Genomic DNA, 18,538 nt, shown 5'->3' with positions numbered 1-18,538 from the left:
CTGTTTTAGTGACTTGATTTACTTGTATGTGAGTTCTTCCTTTTTCCTTCTGCTGGTTTCTGCCATTGGTTAAAGAGGTTTTCTATTCTGTCATGTGCATGGGAACGCCCCCTTGGGTCTCCACCTCCCAGGTGATACCTATCAACCTGGGGTTAGTTTGTGTTACTTAAGAGGGAGCTCCCATTTCATATACATGTTTGTCATGAGGAAGGACCCACATTTCTTTGAGGTCTGAAATGCATTGACTGTTTCATGTACACCTGTATGGATTTTAATTCGCTGGAATAAAGTTTTTCATTTTTTCACCGAAGAGAGCCGGATTTTCTTCTCTTTTCTATCCTGAAGATAGGTAGTGTTGAGCAAACCAAAGGTAACAAAGTGGACTTCAATCTGAATTTCAGGGAAAATTAAATTCGCCACAAAGCAGAATTTCCATTTGCTTCGTGGTAACTAATAAATTTTTCCTAAAATGTCAAAAAAATAAAATAATACTCGCCTTATCCATTTAGGCTACTTTAACACCTGCCACAGAGTGATCCGACAAGCAGTTCCGTCGCAAAACGTATGCCAACTGATGGCATTAGTAAGACTGATCAGGATCTTGATCAGTCAAAAAAATGCATTGAAATGCCGGCATTTACTTTTTTCACCCTTTTTATCAGTCTGCACATGCACAGACTGGAAGGACGGATCCGCCACTGAATGCACTAATACATTCCTATGGAAATTCAGGGAAGACTTCAGTTTTTTTCGCCGGAGATAAAACCGTAGCATTGCCTGATCAGTCAAAATGACAGAACTGAAGACATCTTGATGCATCCTGAACGGATTACTCTCCATTCAGAATGCATGGGGACATACCTGATCAGTTCTTTTCCGGTATAGAGCCCCTGTGACGGAACTCTATGCCGGAAAAGAAAAACGCTAGTGTGAAAGTACCCTTACATGCAAAGAGGCCGTTGTGGCCATCTTGATTGCAGAAACCACTCAAAATCTCACATCATTATTACGTCAACGCACAAATTTTGCGTGGTGTCTTCAATCAAGATGGCCGTGACGGCCTCTATGCGAGCAAATTAATAAGGTGAGTATTTATTCAATTATTTATTTACCCTGGTTAACCACTCAAAGGCATAAATTGTAGCCTCAGATGCCACGTTCAGCGTTCCCCGTCATTGCACCCGCTGCATATGAAGGAATGCACTTCATCAAAAATTATTGAGTTACCGTACTTCGTCAAAAATCAAATTTCTTTGTGAAATTCGGTGAAGTAGGCAAATCAAATTTTTCAGAACTTTGCTTAACTCTAAGGATAGGTCATCAATATATACTGCTTACACAACTCCTTTAACTTTTTTAGATATAGTAAAGCAATAAAAATGTTGTTGTGATGATAGTTATTTCTTTAAGGATAGAAGATTAATTCCAGGGAGAATTTTCTACTCCTTTTATACAGTAAATTGAATGTTATCATATATACAATGTGTGGATGTTGCTAAGCTTATGAAATTATATTGTTATATAATTATATTATTTATAATTATATTATAAATTAAGTGGTAAACACTACCTTGTGTATGGCAGATGTTAGATGTACTTTTGTACTGCTATTCTTCCATTGAGCCCAGATGTTCCTAAAGACACATTAGCATATATTTTACTGTCAATAGGTACCTTAGCAAAACTACGTCACTAATTATTTTATTGGTATAGCCATAATTAGGTAAATGAAAACAGTAATTCAACGTATACTTGCAGTGTAACACTCAGGAATATAAATGTGTTATTGTCAGAAAGCATGGTGACATAGTTAGCATCCTTATTGGATAGAGTTGCCTCCAAACGAAAGCAAGTTCAACATTTTTAAGATTACCTGCTTGTATATTAAGGAGGTATGCCTTAAGGCCACAAACAACACCAAAAAAATCAGGCATTAAAAACCGACTCACTGTCAGTTTTTTGGCTGTTCTACATCCATGTGTGCATCAATTTAGTTTTTTGTCTGTTTTTAATGGCCTTTTTGCAGCCCCTACACAGTACCTCCTGTATATAAAAGGCCCTCAATAGTCCCACGCTGTATATAAAAATACTGCCCCCGTATAAAAGATGCACCCCAAAGTGTTCCCCTAGTATAAAAAGGCCCCCAAAAGTGGCACCAAAAAAATGCTCCCCTCATCCACTTGAGCGTGCTGACACTCACTCTGCACTGGAGGGAACTGAAAGGACCTGATGCTCCCAGTGACATGACATATGCGACATCATGACCCTGGGAGCTTCAAGTCCTTCCAGTTCCCTACAATGCAGAGCGAGTGTCAGCATATTCAAGTGGATGAGATATTTTTATTTTTTTTTCTAATTTTAAAAAGGCACTTTAACCCGTTTTTAACGGCTGCTAGATTGGTGCACTCATGTCTATGCAACCGTTAAAAATGGCCTATTGATTTTAGTGGGGTCCATCTGGTCATGAACCAGAATTTTTCCTATTTTCTGATGGCCGCTTTACAGTGGCAGATAAAAAACTGCCATGTGAATAGCCCTATAGACTTTGACTTAGCTGTTTTTGACTGCCATATAAATGTAGCCTAATCTATGAAACAAAACAGCTAATGACATGGATGGTATTTTGAGTGCATCATATAAAGCACATATCTTAGGCCTTGTCTATCTATCTATCTATCTATCTATCCATTCTTTGTATATCTATCTATCTATCTATCTATCTATCTATCTATCTATCTATCTATCTATCTATCTATACATTCATTGTCTGTATATCTGTATATGCTGACACTGTGCTGCTCTCCCTGCCACAATCCAGCCTTACTCTACTGCCAATGGTGCTCCTAGTTGCTGGTACCCTTGTCAGTATATTCAGACTGCAGCCTATTCTGCTAGGCATCCCATCCTGCTCCTTAGGATGTGCACACACTCTCGATCTCAGTCTCTTAAAGGGCCAGGGTGTCCATGTCCAAATATGTCCTCAGTCAATAGTTTGCTGTCTTTGGGTTATCTAGCCCAAAGAAAGGTGTACCTTTCTGTCTGACTTCAGTATGCCGAATTCCAGCCTGAAAACCGACTTGCCCTGACTTTAGCCTGTTCTCGGATTATCCTCAGGCTGCTTGCCCTGACCTTGGATTTGCCTCTCGTATACACTAGTAGGCTGTCTGCCCTGACCTTAGCTTGTCCCCTGACTACATATATTGCCTGACTCCTCAGTACCTGCCCCATTGTTTCTGATCCCTGTGGGTCAGCTGCCGACTACACTAGGACTACTGGCACGCACTGCCTATAACTATCTATCTATCTGTCTCTCTAATTATCTATTAATTATCTATCTGTCTATATTTATTCACTCTTAGCTGTCTAAAAAAGCTAAATAGTAAAAACAAAAAATGAGTGAGAGTTTCCCCATTTTATCCTATAACTAGTCAGATGAAAACAAGAAATATTGTTATTACAGAAAATAGAGAAAAATAAATAAATACAAATGTAATAAAGTCAATATAATGTGAAATAAACTTGACACAAACAAATAAATAATTTTAGCTCACCCTACCATGCCACGGCCGTACACGGAAACCCAGGGAAACCAGGGAACAATCCAGCCAAATTGCAAAAATGCAAAAATTCCAGCAATCAGGCCACTGTTAAAATTCCAGCATTTATTGCATCATCTTAAAATCAATCCATTAGCCCACCGCTCGGCTAATGGATTTTAAGATGATGCAATAAACGCTGGAATTTTAACAGTGGCCTGATTGCTGGAATTTTTTGCATTTTTGCACTTTGAAAGAAATAAACGTACATATTTATATTTAACAATTTTTATTGTTTTAAATAATAAGATCTTACAATCAAAAGATGTGCAAATATAGTATACAAGTATGGTATACATAAAGAAGACAGAGAAATAACAATATGGGATGAATACAATCATACAGTGATCCATTGCAGGCAATTGTAGACGCTTCGTATTCAAAGGCATATTTTTTGGAAAAAGTTTTACAAGTAATAACAAAATAAACCAAGATAAATCATAAATGTGGGCAACTATGCTTATAGATAACGTGTCTAGCTATCAATATAAAGCTACGTTTTACATATATTCCATATATGGCTCTAGGTGTGAAGGGGTAACAGAGGTAAGAAGGAGATATTGAGGGGGGGGGTTAAAGGAAGGTAAGGGGAATCAAGAGAAACCCCTAAAGCTCTTCCATGGGGACCACACATCCACAAAGACAGAACGTGTGCGTGTCTCCCAATGGGAGAGTTCTTCCAGTCTATAAATCTGGTCGACTTTTTGGATCCATGCGGCTTCAGCTGGAGCCTCACTGGAGAGCCATGCCGTAGCAATAAGAATTCTGGCGGCAGCTAATAGCGTAAGAAACAGAGACCTAACTTTTTTGCTAAGAAATAAACGTACATATTTAAATGGATAAGACTTAAACAAATAATAGAGCTCAAAAAGTACATGTAAAAGGTATAGCATATTATTAATCACAAAATATAAAAGACAAATGTCACACTAAAAGGAAAGGTGGCAGAGAGAAACATCCTGGCAGTACACAGACTAAATATAGGAGTATAATACAAAGTCTTATATAGAAAATGTGTACGGATATGTCCCATATGTAGTGCAGCAATAACAAGTGTCAAGTACCCATGGTGACAGTCAGTACCGGTTAAATCAGAAATAAAATTAATGTAGTACCAGGGAGCGAAATCACATACATTCCCTTACATGGAAAACCTAGGAACTGCTGCATGGATCTCACCCAAGAAACTGTGCACAAATACCTTTTACATGTACTTTTTGAGCTATATTATTTGTTTAAGTCTTGTTCTCTGCTTAGGAGCTTCTACTAGGATGTTTTGTAGAGGGCCCCCCAATTTAGCCACAATACTTATTGGTGTACTACTGGTGAAGTTTTGCCATGTGGGTCGATTTTGGTCTTTTTTCTGCATTTACTTATATTTAAATGGATGTAAAATAAGATCAAACTTGCATTTAAAATAAACAAATTGTTAGATGTGTTAAGTATTCTATACATTTCCAACCTCCTATTTGTAAAATGACTGTTTTTCATACATATGTCTAGTCTCCCTATGGGCTGATTGTTAGCAGTTTAGCATTTTTCAATCACAGCTGTTCACGTTAGCACCCGGCCCATAAATCTGTCTCACAGTACAGTACTTTGGTTTCATTATGGATTCAAAAGACAAGATTTTCAACTACACAGAAATAGATTCCGACATGGAGGAGGATTGTGATAGAAGAAGAAGCAATTAAGCAAAAAGATTGAACTGTAAAGCATTTTCATTACAGAGCTTTGGCAAGTAGTCCACCTAGGGATAAAGCAAAAAGTTTAGGAATAAAATATTTATTCCTAAGAAGTCTAATTATTTGGATTACATATCTTGTTTATAGCCCATCTATATTGCTATTTGTTGAGCTGGCACCATGCCGAAAAATATTTGTTATGATTTTGATGAGCAACATTCTGTCTTGACTATTTTGTAGCAGAGTGAACTAGTAAATTTATTAAGCAATATGTTGTATTTCCAAATGATACTGATGCCAAGAATTTCACCTAGCTTCTGTCATCTTAAGTAATGTTTGTGTACTAAAGTAAACCTGTACAGATGGACTTGCATCAAGATGTCTTTTAACTCGTTGGAATTGTATTACAGTAATAATATATTAATATATTATTAGTTCTGTCGATAATTACATTTTACCTGCAGTCCTATGTAAATAAGCTTACTCCTGTAGAAAATAAATATTGTCACACTACTGTTTTCTAATGGTAGTTTTACACTACAGTTTTAAAAATATGCTTTTTTGATGGCGTCTTTTGAAGCAGTAAAAAGCAGCAGCCAGTTGTTATATGCTGGTCAATGGGAAATTATAAAATGTCTTATAAACACTATTTTTAGTGGCATTTTAAGGTAATTTCCTAGCATGTTTTGCTCTTTTGTCAATTTTTGAAATTGTGTTTTTTCAGACGTTTTCTGATAGACTTCTACAAGACAAAAAAAAAAGGTTGAAAAAGTTGTGTGACTAAAATCAACACCACTGCTTGTAAAAAATGTCTGAATTTAATGACATTTTTTACAAGCCAAATAAAATGCCAAGAAAAACACATATTCTGGCACTACCCTCAACCTGGTGATATACATATGAAAGCTGCCAAGAAAATTTATGTTTTGCAAACAGCAAGTAAAACTGTCTGCCTCATGAACATTAACACATAGGAACACTCCAAGAAAAACTGATATACTGTGCTATGCCTAGTGCAGGGCACAAAGTGGCGGAGCATGAAACAGGAATCCTCTCTTTGGTGTCTTTCATGGTACCCTGTGGATCTACACTAAACTTAAAGGCTATATGCACCTTTGGAGACAATTATATATATATATTTTTTTTTTATTGCGTTGTACTCATTTTGAGTAAAGAAATTATTTTTTCATTTGGTCTTTATTAAAAAAGATGTTGAGCCATTTTTTTTGTACAGCTTTGAGATTTTCTTGTAGCAGGAACAGTGTTCCATCAGGCAGCTCAGCTGATGGCTCCTTATCTCTGATTTCTGACCTCCTAACCACTCATTATAGCTCAATTCTTATCTTACTGATAAGAATGTGGCCTAAATAAGTTTTTATGACCTTTAAGTAATTTAGATGACCAGCACAAAGTGAAAGTAATGGTACCATTCACACAGCTAGATAGTTAATCCTTTGTGACAGAACGGCTGAATATTTTAATAAAGACCAATTGAAAAAACTATGTTTAGCCCAAAATTTGTAAAATGCAATAATGAAAGAAATTGTCCCCAAAGGAGTACATAGCTTTTAACTAGAGATGAACAAATCAAAGCTGATGAAGTTGAATTCGATCTGAATTTCAGGAAAAATTAGATTCGCACCGAAGCTGAATTTCCTCACGCTTTGTGGTAAGGAATCAAATTTTTTCCTAAAATGCCAGCTGCACATGTGAGGATATGGAGAAAGGAACTCTGGGAAGGTGGGATCACCCATAATGCCATGCGTGCAGCCAATCAGCAGCCAGCCAGCCCTGTGATGTCACAGCCCTATAAATAGCCTCAGCCATCTTAGATTCTGCCATTTACCAATGTACTTAGTGCAGGGAGAGATGTCAGCAGGCACTAGGGACAGTGTTAGAAAAAACTTAATTGTGCTAAAAAATGATTTACAAGTACTGGGAAAGATTATTCAAGGTGTAGGGAAAGGATAGGGAGGAATAATTCCACAGCATTTATGTAGAACAGGGTTCAGTAGGGGAGGTTACAGCCTGGGTAATGGGAACAATCCTATTATACCTTGCTGCACTGACTGGGCACCCAAATTGCCATTAGACAGCTCTGTAATTTCAGCAAACCGTTCTTGTTATTGGGGTGCAAGTGCTGTTTGATACAGCCATTAACAGGGTTTATTACAAGGAAATATTTCTACGTCTTATTTGCCCTTGTGCGGTGCAGTTATATGTTGTAAAGCATTTTTTGGCTAGTATTAGTGGGAAAAAGGGCTTATTAGCCGTTGTGTGGTGAAGTGCTAAAATTACAGCACTTTTTGTCATGTATTAGTGGCAAAAGTAAAATATATTTGCCGTTCAGCGGTGCAGTTATATGTTCTAAAGCCCTTTTTGTCGTGTATTAGTTGAAAAAGAAAAATATATATTTGCCGGTCAGCGGTGCAGTTATATGTTCTAAAGCCTTTTGTGGCGTGTGTTAGTAGCAAAATAAAAATATATTTGCCGTTCAGCGGTGGAGTTATATGTCCAAAAACCTTTTGTGGTGTGTATTAGTGGAAAAAGAAAAAATATATTTGCCGTTCCGCGGTGAAGTTATATATTCTAAAACCCTTTTTGCCCTGTATTAGTGGCAAAAGAAAAATATATTTGCCATTCAATGTTGTACTTATATGTTGAAAAGCGTTTTGTGTAGTGGAAAAGTAGAAAAATTTTAGGGCCTAATAGCCGTTCAGTGGTGCAGTTATATATTCTAAAGCCCTGTCTGCCATGCATTAGTGGCCAAAGAAAAATATATTTGCCGTGCAGCGTTGCACTTACATGTTGAAAAGTCTTGTGTAGTGTAAAAGTGGAAACAAATAAATAGTGGCCTATTTGCCGCTCAGGTGTGCAGTTATATGTGATAAATCCATTTTTGCGGTATGGACCGAATTACGTAGTGGTGAAATTTTAAATGTAAAACAGGCTTTTTTGTGGAAAATTTATGGTTGATTGTAGTTCTGTATGAACTGAATTCCATTATCCTTTCATTGGTGAAATTTTTTATTTCAAACATGTTTTTTTGGGGAAAATTGATGGGTGATTGTAGACCTCCTTTTGCTGAATGGGCTGAATATACTTGATATGATAAGATGAAGGTAAAATACGACAGATTAGGCAGACTTAAAAATGGGCACCAGATACATCACATGTTCCTGCAGGGTTAGTAGGAGAGGATGCAACCTACAGATGAAAAAACAGATATATGTGCCCATGCATAAAAAACAAATCACATCCAAATTGCAATATACAGCATAGGAAGTTTAACTTGCATGTATAGTGCCCCATCAGTTGCCAGGCTGCCTCAGAATGGGTGCTTGGTAAGGCAGTGAGGCATATTCAATCAGGGGGGATTCAAATAGGGTGCCGGAGCACTCCTCACACGTACCGGAAGACGAACTTCCGGTGAGTGGAACGCACGCAGCGCTCACTCTTCCGGTATCGTGGAACGCATGTGTCACTACCAGTTTGGTGAAGCGCATGTGTTTCAGTGTGTACCCGGAAGGGAGGAGGGGGGCGTGTGTAGGAAGCTTTCTCTTACGCTTCCTGATAATCCCCGCCCTACAGCCTTGTATGTGTAATTTAAGGGCAAAAAAGGATAATATATAGGAAAGTGGGCAGCCTCAAAAATAGATACGTGCCCCTTCTAAGGTAAAGAAGCCAACGTGAGCCATATTAAAAAGTAGTCAAGGTCTTAGAAAGATGATTATACAGCCAGCAATATGTGGCTATAGACCCCTCATGCCAACCCTGCCCCCCTACTTTGGATGTCTTCCGCACCCGCTCATTAGGAACACTCATGACACTGACAGATTGTCCAGACTATTACAAGATAAAAACAGTCAGGTTAGGAAAATAAAGGTGACTAATAAAGCATCACACTTATAAATATTAATTTGCATGCTTTCCGCATTCATGGCCAGTTGGGGCTGTCAAAAATATTGGGAGAAGAGGTCTAAATCAGAGGAGGAGAAATTAGATGTATTTGAGATAACTACATTAAACTACGTATAATGGAGGGAATTGAGCATATAAATTAGCATATATGATTAGATGCCCCTGACAAAACGCAAAATCGAAACCCAGGTCGGGCAGGAGTAGGCATTTTTTACATATGTGATATGCTTTTAACGAAGATCTGCTCTTATGAGTATAATAAACCCTTTTATCTGACCGGACTAAGCAGTATTTTTCTATCGATTCGCTTTCTCGATATCTGACAGGAGTGTGTTGGAAGAGAGGAGTGTGCCTGTGAAAGGAGGTCTGGTTCTCTGTGTTCCATTTGCTGACTGCTCTTAGCTGGAGTGAATATTCCCGGATTGGCTAATACAGCAGCACGGTCCAGTTTTGAAAACGTCTTCCTATGCTGCATATTGCAATTTGGATGTGATTTGGTTTTTCCTCATGGGCACATACAGTTGCAAGAAAAAGTATGTGAACCCTTTGGAATGATATGGATTTCTGCACAAATTAGTCATAAAATGTGATCTGATCTTCATCTAAGTCACAACAATAGACAATCACAGTCTGCTTAAACTAATAACACACAAAGAATTAAATGTTACCATGTTTTTATTGAACACACCATGTAAACATTCACAGTGCAGGTGGAAAAAGTATGTGAACTCCTATACTAATGACATCTCCAAGAGCTAATTGGAGTGAGGTGTCAGCCAACTGGAGTCCAATCAATGAGATGAGATTGGAGGTGTTGGTTACAGCTGCCCTGCCCTATAAAAAACACACAACAGTTCTGGGTTTGCTTTTCACAAGAAGCATTGCCTGATGTGAATGATGCCTCGCACAAAAGAGCTTTCAGAAGACCTACGATTAAGAATTGTTGACTTGCATAAAGCTGGAAAGGGTTATAAAAGTATCTCCAAAAGCCTTGCTGTTCATCAGTCCACGGTAAGACAAATTGTCTATAAATGGAGAAAGTTTAGCACTGCTGCTACTCTCCCTAGGAGTGAACGTCCTGTAAAGATGACTGCAAGAGCACAGCGCAGACTGCTCAATGAGGTGAAGAAGAATCACCTTGAGAGTTATCTGGAACATAAAATAGTACCCAGGGCTCTATATATCCCTATAACCGCGGCTGCCCGTATTTCCTCCCCCACCTTGAATAAACTTTGGGAGGAAGAACTTACCCGGAGCTCTAGAAACTACACGATCTAAGGAAGACGGCCTTGAAATTCGAAACTGATTCGGCTTTCAATAGACGAGAAGCGTCTCTGCAGATGTCAGTAGAAAGGTTTCAAAACCTGCTCAAAGAACGTAAACATAGCCAATTTGCCAAGGATCTTAGTGACTTCTGTGAAAACAAAGCCTACCAGCTAGAAAAGAAAGGGGTCACCTCTTCTGCGTCTGAAATTTCTTCTTTGGACGCGGATATTTCTGACATAGAAACCACCCATAAAGGTGAAAGGGGCGGCCCCAGGAACGGTACAGCTACTTTCAAAAAGCAGGGTAAAAAATGGCGGAGATGGGGAAGTGACCCCAGCAACCTACAGGGTGGTGAACATCAGGGTACCTCCTCATCATCATCTTCCTCTTCAGCAAAGTCCTCATTCATAACAACCACACCTTCCCCTTATTTTTAGCACAAGGTCAAGCTCCGTACCAATTGCGAGACAGGAGCAAGTGACAGGAATATCAGGTAGTAATGAGGACTTGCAGGTGATAAACCTTTCCTCACGTAACCTAAATGAAATTGAGACTGCAGTCTTAAAAAAAAGGATTTACCTTAAAGTCCATGGTAGGGACAAATGACTTTACTTGGGTTAAGGACCTTAACCTCTTCTGTAGAAAATTAAGATGGAAAAAGTTTTTTGATACCACCAATAAATAGTCCTATGAAAAGCTGGGGATAAACTTTGAGAGGAAGGCTCACGAAATCCAGGTGAGGTCCCCTTTACTAAGCTAAGTCCAAAGAGCATCAAAATGCCCCCTCCATCTAGTTATGAATACATTGACATTATTCAATAACTTGTGACTTCTGAGCTTGAGCAATTGAAAGTTGCACCCTCATATCGTAGAAACCTGTCAGTTTTTTTAACTAGAACGATCGAGAGTGACAGATCCATTATCATTGAACAGTCAGAAAAGGGCGTGAACCTTGTCATCATGGATCATGAAAATTACCGGAAAATGTGTCTGGCCCTCCACAAGGATAAAGAGGGCTATCTGGTACTATCAAGTCACCCCACCAATATATTTTTGGTGGAACTCCGGGCCATCCTAAGATCCGGACTGGAGCAAAAGGTCATAAGTGAAGCAGAATATAACTTCATGTTACCTACTACACCACAAATCGCCACCTTTTATGGACTAAAGTCCACAAAGGAACACACCCTTGAAGGGTCACCCAATAGTATCAGGTGTTAACTCCTTGACACAGAACTGTGGGCTTTACTTAGATCAGGTCCTGAGACAGTTTTTCCTCTCCCTCGCATCATACATGAGAGATACAATGGACTTCTTGAACAAAGTAGAGACGCTGGTCTTTGATCCCTTTTGCCTACACGCCAGTATTGATGTCGAATCCCTCTATAGCTGCATTCCCCACAAAAAGGGACTTATGTCTGTAGCATACCACCACGTACAAGAGGGACATACTACAATGCCCATAACCATCTTGTCATGACACTTTTAGAATTTATTCTCAAACACAACTTTTTTCTCTTTAATAGGCGGTTCTACCACCAGCTCAGGGGGACGGAAATGGGGTGTCCCTGTGCCCCCACATATGCCAATCTCTTCCTAGGCTGGTGGGAGGATAATTGTGTTTCCTGACCATGGTTCATGGTGGAACGAGAAAGTATTTTTTTGGACAAGATACATCGATGATGTATTTGTGCTCTTGAATGGTAACAAGGAGGACTTCATCAAGTTTGTTGACATTTTAAATATTAATGAAATAAGCCCTAAATTCACATATGAAACATACACAGAATGCATCACCTTTCTGGACATGATGGTCTACAAGCAAGGGGACTTACCACCACTATGTTTAGGAAACCCACGGCGACCAATGACCTCTTGCATTGGGAGAGTCATCATCCCATCTCGCAGAAAAGGGGTATACCGAGAAGCCAGTATCTGTGGGTGCACAGAAATTGTTCTAGCGCTGTTGAATTCCATTTGGAATCGAGAAAACTATACCATAGATTGACCAACAGGGGGTATCCCAAGGCTACCCTTAGAAAAGCTTTCCAACATGCATTAGCCACAGAAAGGGAAACTCTACTTACCCCAAAAATATTATTGGAGGGAGAACAGAAACAAACTCGTCTTATATCCACTTTTGGTGTGGCGAACGCAGAGGTCAAAGCAATCCTGAACAAATATTGGCCCATCTTACGGATGGATCCTGACGTGGCACAGAAAATCTCTCCTCACCCCAGTGTAACATACCATAGGGGTAGGAGCCTCAGGGATCGTCTGGTACATAGTCACTATGTACCTCCGGCTGTCCCTGGCACTTGGCTTGATCGTCGACCTCTGGGTATATTTAGATGCTGGACATCCAAGGCATGTGACTTCATCTCCGTATCAAAAATGGTTACGGTTCTGATACCAATAAGATTTTTACCATCCGTGATTTTGTTAACTGTAGAAGCAAAGGCGTAGTGTACATCTGTCAGTGCCCCTGCCCTAAGGATTTTATTGGAAAGACCTTTAGAGAGTTGAGGAAAAGGGTATATGTCACCCCCGTTGCAAATCACGTGAATGAGTACCTTGCAGGTAACCCCCAAATCCTGAAGTTCTCAGTCCTGGAGCTGGAGTTCTCTCTCCTAGAAAGGGAGAATGGGACAGAAGAATTCTCCAGAAGGAGTCAGAGTGGATATACAGATGTAAATCCCAATCATCTTCTGGCCTCAATGAGAGATTGACTTTCACTTGTTTTATATAACATCATTGAGCCCTCCATTATACGTAGCTCTCTCAAATAAATGTAATTTCTCCTCCTCTGATTTAGGCCTCATGCACACGGCCGTTGTTTTGGTCCGCATCCAAGCCACAGTTTTGGCGGCCTTTGAAGCGGCCCCATTCACTTCAATGGGGCTGCAAAAGATGCGGACAGCACTCTGTGTGCTGTCCGCATCCGTTGCTCCGTTCCGTGGCCCCGCAAAAAAAAAAATAACATGTCTTATTCTTGTCCGCGCTTTGCGGACAAGAATAGGCAGTTATAATAAAGGCTGTCCGTGCCGTTCCGCAAATTGCGAAACACGCATGGACACCATTCGTGTTTTGCGGATCCGCGATTTGTGGACCGCAAAACACACAACGGTCGTGTGCATGTAGCCTTAGACCTCTTCTCCTGATATTTTTGACAGCCTCAACTTGCCATGAATGCTGAAAGCATTCGAATAAATATTTATAAGCTTGATGTTTTAATAGTCACCTTTATATTCCTACCCTGACTGTTCTTATCTTGTTAACAGTCTGGACAATCTGTCAGTGTCATGAGTGTCCCTAACGAGCAAGTGCGGAGGACATCCAAAGTAGGGGGGCAGGGTTGGCAGGAGAGGTGTATAAAAACAGTGCTACATAAATGTCAACGCAGTGCTACATAAATGTCAAAAACATGTATAACTTTTATTTATTAACACAAATATGCAAAAAACTGTAGATGGCGATGACAAGCATACACAAATTCATAAAATACACCATTCTTAGTAACAATATGAGATCCATGTTAGCTCAATTTTATCACATAATAAGAGGATCCCAAATCTCTGAACCGCTATCATAGGGTAACATTACATAATAAAGTGCATAGTGCAACACATATTACCTCTAAAATCACGCTCAATAAAGCGGTAAAAAAAAATCACATTTGATTAAAGTCTAAACCTACGAGCAGCAGAGATACATAGGTAAACATATTACCGACCAGTGATCAGACACCCCGACGCACGTTTTGCATCATGCTTCTTCAAGGGGATAGTGTGCTGAATGAGCTACCCATATATTTATATGCTGTGTTCCACTTAATTCATAACAGGTGAACACTTACATGACAGCAATCCAGAGTATGTCCGCCCCATATGCTCCGGCGTGCGTTCCACAGTGGAACGCACATCGTCACTTCCGGTTTGTGGGAGAATGCAACCCAACTCATCCTTATTTTGAAAATAATAATAATATAATTATGTGGTGTTATGCTGCCCTCCCAGTTGTTCACTGTGCCAGTGTGAAGATTAGGTTACAATATGCAAAATGTCCCAAAACGCTAACGAGCTAATGAGGGGTGTATAGCCACATATTGCTGGATGTATAATCATCTGTCTAAGACCTTGACTACTTTTTAATATGGATAACATTGGCTTCTTTACCTTAGAAGGGGCGTGTATCTATTTTTGAGGCTGCCCACTTTCCCATATACAGGGAGTGCAGAATTATTAGGCAAGTTGTATTTTTGAGGATTAATTTTATTATTGAACAACAACCATGTTCTCAATGAACCCAAAAAACTCATTAATATCAAAGCTGAATATTTTTGGAAGTAGTTTTTAGTTTGTTTTTAGTTTTAGCTATTTTAGGGGGATATCTGTGTGTGCAGGTGACTATTACTGTGCATAATTATTAGGCAACTTAACAAAAAACAAACATATACCCATTTCAATTATTTATTTTTACCAGTGAAACCAATATAACATCTCAACATTCACAAATATACATTTCTGACATTCAAAAACAAAACAAAAACAAATCAGTGACCAATATAGTCACCTTTCTTTGCAAGGACACTCAAAAGCCTGCCATCCATGGATTCTGTCAGTGTTTTGATCTGTTCACCATCAACATTGCGTGCAGCAGCAACCACAGCCTCCCAGACACTGTTCAGAGAGGTGTACTGTTTTCCCTCCTTGTAAATCTCACATTTGATGATGGACCACAGGTTCTCAATGGGGTTCAGATCAGGTGAACAAGGAGGCCATGTCATTAGATTTTCTTCTTTTATACCCTTTCTTGCCAGCCACGCTGTGGAGTACTTGGACGCGTGTGATGGAGCATTGTCCTGCATGAAAATCATGTTTTTCTTGAAGGATGCAGACTTCTTCCTGTACCACTGCTTGAAGAAGGTGTCTTCCAGAAACTTGCAGTAGGACTGGGAGTTGAGCTTGACTCCATCCTCAACCCGAAAAGGCCCCACAAGCTCATCTTTGATGATACCAGCCCAAACCAGTACTCCACCTCCACCTTGCTGGCGTCTGAGTCGGACTAGAGCTCTCTGCCCTTTACCAATCCAGCCACGGGCCCATCCATCTGGCCCATCAAGACTCACTCTCATTTCATCAGTCCATAAAACCTTAGAAAAATCAGTCTTGAGATATTTCTTGGCCCAGTCTTGACGTTTCAGATTGTGTGTCTTGTTCAGTGGTGGTCGTCTTTCAGCCTTCCTTACCTTGGCCATGTCTCTGAGTATTGCACACCTTGTGCTTTTGGGCACTCCAGTGATGTTGCAGCTCTGAAATATGGCCAAACTGGTGGCAAGTGGCATCTTGGCAGCTGCACGCTTGACTTTTCTCAGTTCATGGGCAGTTATTTTGCGCCTTGGTTTTTCCACACGCTTCTTGCGACCCTGTTGACTATTTTGAATGAAACGCTTGATTGTTCGATGATCACGCTTCAGAAGCTTTGCGATTTTAAGAGTGCTGCATCCCTCTGCAAGATATCTCACTATTTTTGACTTTTCTGAGCCTGTCAAGTCCTTCTTTTGACCCATTTTACCAAAGGAAAGGAAGTTGCCTAATAATTATGCACACCTAATATAGGGTGTTGATGTCATTAGACCACACCCCTTCTCATTACAGAGATGCACATCACCTAATATGCTTAATTGGTAGCAGGCTTTCGAGCCTATACAGCTTGGAGTAAGACAACATGCATAAAGAGGATGATGTGGTCAAAATACTCATTTGCCTAATAATTCTGCACGCAGTGTATTATTCTTTTTTTACCATTATTACACATACAAGACAATAGGGCGGGGATTATCGGGAAGACTAAGAGACAGCCTCCTACACATGCCCCCTCCTCCCTTCCGGGTACATGCTGGAACGCATGCGTTTCACCAAACTGGTAGCGACACATGCGTTCCACGATACTCCTACTAGCCCTGCAGGAACATGTGATGTATCTGGTACCAATTTTAAGTTTGCCTAATCTTTCGTATTTTGTGTTCATCTTATTATATCAAATATATTATCAATATAGATGGGACTATTCCTAACTAGTACCGACCCCTGAGGAACCCAACCGGAGGAAACACATTGGGGTATTAAAAATCCAAACCATTTAGGGCATTCCAGGGTCTTGTAGGACAGGCACGAGGACAGGGAAATCCCACCATCAGAGGTTGTCCCTGGGCTGAGGTTGAATCAGGGAATTTCTAGGGAAAGTGTTCCCCGCTCGCTGTTTTTAACGTGCACTGTCCTATGACACTGTCCTCTTGTTTATATGAATTTCAAGATGTTTGCTATCAATTGGATACTACATGAACAATGATAGTCAGGCTAATTTCTTTTTTTGCCCATAGTTATTATCTATCCTCCTTGGGGTTATGGGGGATTTTAAACTTATCACTAATGAAATTAATGTTTTATGGGTCCTTTTTTGCAATTTATATTAACTTCCATTAGATGAATAGTAGGTGACCAAAAAGAAGGGATGGGCATGTTAGATTTCAAGATGCTTGATCATTTGTCCCCCAAAAATATACGTAACTACTGTAGGTCTCTGGTGACAGCTTATTTCATTCTCCATTTTAAGAACAAATGCACATTGGCAAAATGAGCATATACCTGTATGAAGGAGTCAAGAGGAATAGTTGTCAAACTGTTCAGCTGATAGCTACCACCTCTGCCTCATGGGCAATAGAAATAGATTGTTGAATTTTATTGAAATGGCCATAGACATTAGATAAAGAGTGGATACACAGTTGCTGCTGACAGCTATCACCAAGGCTTTCAGTATTTAACACCCCTTTACATGGTCCAATAATCAGTCCAATTATTGGCACAAAGCATTCCTAGGAACACGCCTTCCTGATAATTGCCCTGTGTAAAGGTGCTGCCGATCACACAATGAACAAATACCCATTCATTTGTTTTCTGGCCAGCAGATCATCCTCTCTAAACTGGAATCTGCTGCCCAGAAACAATGAATGTGTATGGGGATAATGAATTTGTATGGGGACATACAGAGGAGATGATTACTATTGGCAAATGCAGCATTTACCTTGCATAACAAGCAGGCAATTATTAAATGGCTTGTTACCAATAATTGCCTCCTGTCTTGGTATCTGTAAAGGCTCCTTTTCATTCATGTTAGGCTCGGTAAACAGAGCAATTTTCAATTTTTTGTTGTTTTGTTTTTTACTCCCTGCCTTTCTGAAGCCAATAGGGGGGAATTTATCATGAGGGGATATTTGAAGTCACTTCTGCTTGAGTCTGCATTGGGGCACTTTATACCACATTTATCAAATGTCACATTTTGTTTGATAAATTTGCATTATCCTTAAATCTAACACTTCTTTCTTGAAAAGCTACTCCAGTTTTCCTACTCCATCTTCCTATTAGAGTGAGATTTTAGTTGTCTAGCAGTGTTCCTTATCAAATATAGCATAGTCAGTGAAGTTAATTGACCTTACAGAAAGCAAATAACAATAGACACTTTATTGGTGTGACAGGTACTGCACACCTGTCACCCCAAGCTGTAGCGGAGAGTTACTACTCAAGGACTGCTGCTTGCTACTTTTAATCACTAATTTTTATTCTCTACTATTAACAAACAATAGATTATTTTTAACTGTACCTAGTAAAGGTTATGTTTTAACACATTTATTAGGTATCTGGGGCAAATAGGGCATTGTGGCCAAATGTGTCTGTTTTGTAAATAAAAGAGATTGCAACTTTGCGACTGTTTAAAAAGTCTCAATGATAAATTATGAGTGACACTCATTAACATAGCTAACCACACCCACTTTTTCACCCACATTTCAAAACTGTAACGAGTGGTGTAAAAATACAAAAGGTAGCAATATGTTCGCGCAAATGAGTGCATAAAGTCACAAAAGCCCTATTTGGTGATTTTTTTTTAAGCCAGAATTCTGGAGTGAAGGCATGATAAATCAGAGCCATAATGTTTTTAAATTTCTATTCACATAGCTGTATGAGGGCTTGTTTCTTTGTGGGATAAGTTGTACTTTGTAATGGCACCATTTAA

At 39.5% G+C, this 18,538-nt stretch overlaps 1 protein-coding gene across 1 annotated transcript in view; it reads left to right on the top strand.

Annotated features, from left to right (window-relative positions):
• The window catches only part of TRDN (triadin), a 276,197-nt gene that overhangs the window by 26,614 nt on the left and 231,045 nt on the right, over window positions 1-18,538 (top strand). The window lies entirely within an intron of this gene.

The sequence above is a fragment of the Bufo bufo genome, chromosome 4 (genome assembly GCF_905171765.1).
Source record: "Bufo bufo chromosome 4, aBufBuf1.1, whole genome shotgun sequence".
Lineage (NCBI taxonomy): Eukaryota > Metazoa > Chordata > Amphibia > Anura > Bufonidae > Bufo > Bufo bufo.
This window is presented reverse-complemented; position numbering and strand designations above follow the sequence as displayed.